Genomic DNA, 8,463 nt, shown 5'->3' on the forward strand with positions numbered 1-8,463 from the left:
GGGGGGGCGGGGAGTGAGAGAACGACCGGAGAATGGGGTGACGTGATCGGGAGACAATTGGCCAGGGAAGTAGTGGGGGGGAGCAGCGAGGTCTGGAGCGAGCGACTGTGGAGGATGGAAGCGGCCAGTGCGATGGAGGGGGGAGAAAGCGAGTTGTGCCACCTAGTGGTTGCGTTGTCAGCAAACGCAGCCTTTATTGTCCATCCTTAATTGCCCTTGAGAAGGTGGTGGTGAGCCGCCTTTTTGGATCTGCTGCAGTCCATGTGTTGTACGTAAACCCACAGTGCTGTTAGGAAGGGAGTTCCAAGATTTTGATCCAGTGACAGTGAAGGAATGGTGATATCGTTCCCAGTCAGGACAGTGTGTAACTTGGAGGGGAGCTTGCAGATGGTGGTGTTTCCATTCATCCAATGTCCTTCCAGGTGGTCGAGGTTGGGGGTTTGGAAGGTGCTGTCGAAGGAGGCTTGGTGAGTTGCTGCAGTGCATCTTGTAGATGGGACAGACTGCTGCCACTGTTCACTGGTGGTGCAGGAAGTGAATATTTAAAGTAGTGGATGGAGTGCTGATCAAGTGATCTGCTTTGTCCTGGATGGTGTTGAGTTTATTTGGTGTTGTTGGAGCTCCACTCATCCAGGCAAGTGGGGAGTATTGCTTCACACTCCTGACTTGTGCCTTGTAAATGGTGGACAGGAGGTGAATTACTTAGAATTAGAATTAGAATTAGAATTAGAATTAGAATTAGAATTAGAACATAACAGCGCAGTACAGGCCCTTCGGCCCTCGATGTTGCGCCAACCTGTGAAACCATCTGACCTACACTATTCCATTTTCATCCATATGTCTATCCAATGACCACTTAAATGTCCTTAAAGTTGGCGAATCTACTACTGCTGCAGGCAGGGCGTTCCACGCCCTTACTACTCTCTGAGTAAAGAAACTACCTCTCACATCTGTCCTATATCTATCACCCCTCAACTTGAAGCTATGTCCCCTCGTGTTTGCCATCACCATCCGAGGAAAAGGACGCTCACTATCTACCCTATCTAACCCTCTGATTATCTTACATGTCTCTATTAAGTCACCTCTCCTCGTCCTTCTCTCCAACGAAAACAACCTCAAGTCCCTCAGCCTTGCAGCAGAATTCCCAGCCTCTGACCTGCTCTTGTAGCTACGGTAGTTATATAGAACATAGAACATAGAAAAATACAGCACAGAACAGGCCCTTCGGCCCACGATGTTGTGCCGATCCTTTGCCCTCTGTCAAGGACAATTTAATCTATACCCCATCGTTCTCCTTTATCCATATACCTATCTAAAAGCCGTTTGAAAGTCCCTAAAGTTTCTGACTCAACAACTTCCCCAGGCAAGGCATTCCATGCCCCGACCACTCTCTGGGTAAAGAACCTTCCCCTGACATCCCCCTTATATCTCCCACCCTTCACCTTAAATTTATGACCCCTTGTAACGCTTTGCTCCACCCGGGGAAAAAGTTTCTGACTGTCTACCCTATCTATTCCCCTGATCATCTTATAAACCTCTATCATGTCACCCCTCATCCTTCTCCGTTCTAATGAGAAGAGGCCTAGAATGTTCAGCCTTTCCTCGTAAGACTTATTCTCCATTCCAGGCAACATCCTGGTAAATCTCCTCTGCACCCTCTCCAAGGCTGCATTGACAGCAGCTTCCCAACAATTCCCCAGATTATCGGTAAATCCACTTCCAGAAGCCCCAAAGTGTGATATATTCCTCTCACTCATCAATGATAAAACTGAAATCTTTTTACCTTCCAAATGCTGCCATCTATTTTGTCAGTATTTATTTCTCTCTCCTTTTTATTTAGTTCATGCATTTCTTCAGAATTTTTTTTTCAATTAAATCTGAGGGAAGAAATGAACAGATCTGGCAGCTCAAAACTGGGCATCCATGAGGCACTGTAGGCCAGCAGCAGCAGAATTGTATTTAAACACAATATGTTACCTCCTGGCCTGACATATCCCTCACTCTCCCATGACCATCAAGCCAAGGGAGCAATAGTGGTTCAATGAAGTGTGCAGGAGGGCATGTCAGGAGCAGCACCAAGCAGACCTAAAAATGAGTGAAGCGACAACACAGGATTACTTGCATGTCATATAGTGGAAGCAGCATGCAATAGACAAAGCTGAGTGATCTCACAACCAACAGATCAGATCAAAGCTCTGCAGTCCTGCCACATCCAGTCCTGAATGGTGGTGGATAATTAAACAATTAACAGGAGGACGAAACTCCATAAATATCCCCATCCTTAATGATAAGGGAGACCAGTATATCAGTGCAAAATACAAGGTTGAATCATTTGCAACCATCTTCAGCCAGAAGTGCCAAGTAGATGATCAATCTCGGCCTCCTCCTGAGGTCCCCAGCATCACAGGTGCCAATCTTCAGCTAAATCCACTTCACTCCACATGATACCATGAAATGGCTGAAGGCTCAGGATACTGACAACATCCTGGCTGCAGTGCTGAAGACTTGTGCTCCAGAACTAGCCACACTGCCCACCAAGCTACAACACTGGCATCTACCCAGCAATGTGGAAAATTGTCCAGGTATGTTCTGTATACAAAAGGCAGGGCAAATCCAACCTGGTCAATTCTTGCCCCATCAGCCTCCTCTTTATCATCAGTAAAGTGATGGAAGGTGTCGTTGACAGTGCTATCAAGCAGCACTTACACAGCCATAACCTACTCACCAATGCTCATTTCGGGTTCCGCCAGGGCCACTTAGCTCCTGACCTCTTTATGGCCTTGGCCCAAATATGAACAGAAGAGCTGAATTCAGGAGGTGAGGTGAGGTGAGAGTGACTGCTCTTGCCAAGGGCATCAAGGAACCCTTGCAAAATTGAAGTCAATGGCAATCAAGGAGAAAAATCTCCACTGGTTGGAGTCATACCTTGCGCAAAGGAATATGGTGCTGGTTGTTGGTCGCCAATCATCTCAGTACCTGACATCGCTCAGGGTAGTGTCCTAGGCCCCAACCATCTTCAGTTGCTTCATCAATAAACTTCCTTCCATCATAAGGTCAGAAGTGGAAATGTTCACTGATGATTGCAAAATGTTCAGTTGCATTAATAACTCCTCAGATACTGAAGCAGTCCATTTCCACATGTAGAGAGACCTGGGCAAGATTGGGCTTGGACTGATAAGTGGCAAGTAACATGCACGCCACAAAAATGCCAGGCAATGACCATTTCCAACAAGAGTGAATCTAACCATCTCTCCTTGACAGTCAATGACATTACCATTGCTGATTCCTTCACTATCAACATCCGGGGGGTTACCAATGAGCAGAAACTGAATTGGATCAGAGCATGACTGGTGTCAGGCAACCACAAGCATTAACACACTCTTTGCCTTTGTCCCAGGACAGCTTTGTTATTTAATCTCTCCTGCCCTCTGCTCTATCAAACACCTTCCCCTTTGTTCTCTCCCACATGCCCCTCCCCTTCACTTGTTTAAAACGTAATTCTTTTCTAACCTGTGTCAGTTCTGATGAAAGGTCACAGACCAGAAACGTTAACTCTGTTTCTCTCACCACAGATGCTGCCAGAGCTGTTGAGTATTTCCAGCACTTTTTGTTTTTATTTCAGATTTCCAGCATCTGCAGTATTTTGCTTTTATTGCGTCAGAAAGTCTTTCCTTGATTCAGGGCTCTTACCTCTCTCCAGAATCTCTCTGCTAAAGATTGAACTTTATCTCATTTCACTTACAGCTCAGGGTCAGTGTGGCACAGTGGGACTTCTGGCTGTCTCCCACTTCACAGTCCATCAGTACTGAGAAAACAATGGGGAATATTACTCACATGTTGTGTTCTGTAACTTTTTACAAACACTTTAATGTATATATTGTCTTCTAAAGCAGTGACAGAATGGTGGCTTTAGTGTGTTGTTGAAATAGCTTTGTTGAGTTCGTGCTGCCCTAACAGTTAAATAGTTCTTGGTTCAATCCCAGGTTTTGGCACTTTCAACCTCTCCTGTGACTTTTTCTTTGGCTCCAATTGTCAAGCTGCATGATTTACTCTGAAATTAGCACCAGAGAACCAAGGCACCAGCGAGCATGAGGAGCTGAAATTAGCACAAATCAAATCCATTTAATATTTCTGACTGAAGATGGTTGCAAATGCTTCAGCTTCATCTTTTGCACTGACGTGCTCAGCACCACCATCATTGAGGATGTGAATGTTTTTGGAGTCTCCTCATCTTGTTAGTTATTTAATTATCCACCACCATTCACGACTGGATGTGGCAGGACTGTGGAGCTGTGATCTGATCCTGAGGGAGATATCCGTGCGTGGAGTGGCGGGATGTTTGGAGAGTGATCCTGATGAGGGTGTCTGAGCCTGGAGTGGAAGCTTTCCGTGGAGGTGCAGGAGTCGGCCATTCAGCCCCACTGTTTTATAAAGGTTTAGCATAACTTATTTGCTTTTACTCGATGCCTCTATTAATAAAGCCAAGTGTCCTGTTTGCTCTTAGCAACCTTATCAAACCTTGATCAAAAAAGATTGGTGTACATTGTCTCATTCTTCCTCCCAAACTGTATCACTTCACAATTTTCTGTGTAAAGTTTTATCTGTTGTGTGAAAGCCTATTTTACCAGTGTGTTTAAGTTCCTCTGAAGTGTGTTACTGTCACTGGCATAGGACGAAATTCACGAGCATTCTTTGATGCTATCTCTGTGGAAAGAGCAATCTTACACAATAGCTCAAATTGGGATTATGTGTGTTTAGTATCCTTCCTCATCCACCAATATAAGCACAAATCTGTCTCATAATGTACGGTCTAAGAATGTGCCAATGTTGCAATGTGGTGATAAATTCTTCAGTGTCACAATGTACTCACGAACTGTTTCACTACTTTTCTGATTTCTGGATCCAAGTTTGTAGCTTTCCGCGATCTCTGGTGGCTTAGGGTTGAGCCTCACTTCAACGAAGAAATGGAAAATTATGATTTAAAGATTACACTGTCAATCATTCACATCTCTGTCTTCTCCTGAACTTCGAGTTCAAATTTGTTTGTGAAGTTGAGTCACACGTTAAGACAGCATAGTCTTTGTCTTTGTGAAGGAAGTGATTTGGCAATGACTTTTTGAAACTGTCCCTTGTTGCACAGAAATTCAGTGCAAATACTTGATCACTCACAATTTCCTTGAGAGAAATTTGTTCACAATCGCATTCGACACGGAAACTGCCTCAGCATTAATCTCACTGAAGCAGAATGTGACCGAGTTGTATGTTTCAGAATGTTGGTGCCGTTATTTGTCGCTTTTAACCGAGACTGGGAGACAGGGCAAGTTTGAACCGAGGTTGGAATATATTATAATTCAGGAGCAAGAAAAATCAAAAGGAACAAAATAAGAAAACCCAGTCTCTGGATTTGAGAATCTTAGATCCGCTTTGGAAAAGTGAATCAGAGCAGAATGAAGGGTGAACTGTCCAGAAGAGATGAAGACACAGCTCAGTCAACACGTTCCCCTGGTTTAAGATGCTGGAACATTCCTCTCACAGAAATGATTCAACCCAATGACAAACATTCTTGCAGCTGATAATTTATGCTACTGATTTAAGGACTGTCTCATGTGGTTACTGAGTGACGACGAGAAGATATTAAACTTTGTTCTATTCAATCTAGCTGTGATGAAGTTTGAATTTTTCTGCCTTTTATAAACAGTATTTGAAGTGTCTCGGTAACAATGTTCAGTGTTGATGAGAGTGGGGTCTGGGTGAGAAGCTGCTGAGTGTGACAGGGTCAGGACTGGATGCAGGAAGTTCTCTGACAGTCTCCCTCTTTCTCTCTAATGGGTTTGAGTTGATTTACGACTGGTCGCTTTTATTTTACTTTTCTTATTTCGAGATACAGCACTGAAACAGGCCGTTCGGCCCACCGAGTCTGTGCCAACCAGCAACCACCCATTTATACTAATCCTACATTAATCCCATATTCTCTACCACATCCCCACCATTCTCCTACCACGTACCTACAGTGGGGACGATTTACAATGGCCAATTTACCTATCAACCTGCAAGTCTTTTGGAGGTGGGAGGAAACCAGAGCACCCGGCGGAAACCCACACAGACACAGGGAGAACTTGCAAACTCCAAAGGCAGGTAGTACCCAGAACGGAATTCTGGTCGCTGGAGCTGTGAGGCTGCGGTGCGAACCATTGCGCCACTGTGCTGCTGTTGGTGTTTTGATAAATGAAGGAAGTTCCCTCCACCCATTTTCTTTGGACAGACAGTGTGGTATAAGGATGTAAATGGTTAATGCTGAAGATAGTGGGATCAACCCCTCCCACTGTCAGAGTGATGATGTAACAGTCACATGAGATGAAGTTTGGGAGAAGAGAAAGCAGCACCAAAGATGCTAGCTTAGCAGGCTTGATGAGTGTGTATATAGTATTGTGTAAATTAGAAAAGAGTTGTTAGTTCTTTCAGCAGGAACTGTGTCCAGAAAATATCGAGAAACTCACAATTTTATTATTCAGGAGTCGGAACACAGATATTAATTCCAAGTGACAGTTCTGGGACCAATTAGCAAAAAATGTAGAGAATAATATTACTCACTGATTGAAATCCCCCAGTGAGGAGACAGTTAAACAGGTGATCTGTTGGGGCATCCTTTGATCCAAGTTTTCAGCAACATTTAATCTCCCTTTTTGGTGAAATTCTCTGTTATTTGCAACTTTTTTTATCAGCTTTGATGGGCGAGTGAAAACACTGAAAAAATTGAACAGTTCCATCCTTTCTTTTCTTCCTTCTTCTCTTCTTTCCATCAGTTTCTCTTTTCTGCCCCAGATCAATATAATGATAAGAATCCCAATTTAATCTGCTGTTTCTGGTGTTTTATCCATTCCAATCAAAATTTCAACATTCCAATCAAATCTATTTGTTATTCCACAGTGTCTCTCCATGTATTTTATTCTGTTGTATTCTCTCACAGTCTGTTTGATGATCAATGTTACATCTCACTCCCTGTTCTGGAGAAGATCAGAAGCAGTGATATCTGTTTACACCACCTGACAAGTCGGCCTGAGGCTGTGCCTCACCGATCATGTGGGGTTAAAGCAATTCTTCCAGTCAGTTAGTTCAGTTGTCATTTCATGAGAAATTCGAAGTCATCATGACTTCGTCAGTGACCTAATGGTTCAGGTGTCTGAGTGATGTTAATTATGATGTGATGAAATGATTGTATGTTCCAGTCTTCCCGTGGTGGGTTTTCACACTGAGTAGAAACGTGTTGGACATGGTCTGGAAATGTTTCACACCGCTCCATTCCCAACTTCATTTCCTGACAGAAGGAATATTTCCATCATTGCACAGTTCGCTGCACAGCCAGAAGCTGTGCTGAAGGTGACAGCTATACTTATGCAACTGACATGGTGGCTGAGAGGTTAAAGCGATGGTTTGCCGATCCATTGTGCTCTGCACGCGTGGGTTCAAATCTCATCCGTGTTGCTAGTTTATGAACTTTATAATGTTGTGGGAGTTTATGTGTCAAGTCAGCCTCGAAACCTATTCTTGTCGATGTCCAGACAGTGATTCCAGAATTGGTTATACTTTATTAAAATTGAGACAGACAATTGGAATTCTTCACCCAAACTGCACTGGAATGAAGATCGAATAGGGATCACGAAACGGAGCAGGATTTTTCCTCCCCTCCTTCCTTCCATCTTTACTTTCTCTGGCTTTGCACCAAGTGAAAGACAAATGGGAAAAGCAAATGGCGAGGGAGCAGATGCAGAAAATTATCCTTTGGCAAGAAATTTATTTTCAAATCTTCTTGATAGATTAATTGAGTGAGCAATGCTTTGGCAGATGGAGTTCAAAATGAGGGGTCATCTACTACCTACGATAGATCAGAGTGTTTTTTGTAAGAGCTGAGATGTTAGAAACGGCGGAGGAGCAGAGACCCGAATACTGAATTAATAAAAGCTCGTGGACTGGTAGAAAATAATGTGAAAAGTGAACAGAATATGAAGATTGGAACTCATGTTGCAGTGATATAAAGCTCTGTGCTCCTGAAGTAAATGTGCAAGCCCAGATGGTGAGGAATCTATGGAGAGTGATTTGGTTTTTATTCATTCTTGGGTGTGAGTATCGCTGAAAAGGCGAGCATTTATTACCCATTCCGATTGCCGTTGAGAAGGTGGTGGAGAGCTGACTTTTTGAACTGATGCAGTCCATATGGTGCACTAACGTCCACAGTGCTATTGGGGACGGAGTTCCAGGATTGTGACCCAACAACAGTGAAGAAATGGCGATATCGTTCCAAGTCAGGATGGTGAGTGACTTGGAGGGGAACCTGCAGGTAGTGAGTTCCCATGCATCTGCTGCCCTTGTCCTTCGAGGTGGTAGTAGTCACGAGTTTGCAAGGTGCTGTTGAAGGATACTTGGCGAGTTGCTGCAGTGCATATGGAGATGGTACACACTGCAGCC

General features: G+C 43.9%; 1 non-coding gene across 1 annotated transcript; it reads left to right on the top strand.

Annotated features, from left to right (window-relative positions):
• The first annotated feature begins 7,400 nt into the window (after window positions 1-7,400).
• Window positions 7,401-7,482, top strand: trnag-gcc (transfer RNA glycine (anticodon GCC)). The gene has a single exon. It is a non-coding gene; the product is annotated as a tRNA-Gly (tRNA).
• The last annotated feature ends 981 nt before the right edge of the window (window positions 7,483-8,463 follow it).

The sequence above is a fragment of the Heterodontus francisci genome, unplaced genomic scaffold, assembly GCF_036365525.1.
Source record: "Heterodontus francisci isolate sHetFra1 unplaced genomic scaffold, sHetFra1.hap1 HAP1_SCAFFOLD_421, whole genome shotgun sequence".
NCBI classification, from domain to species: domain Eukaryota; kingdom Metazoa; phylum Chordata; class Chondrichthyes; order Heterodontiformes; family Heterodontidae; genus Heterodontus; species Heterodontus francisci.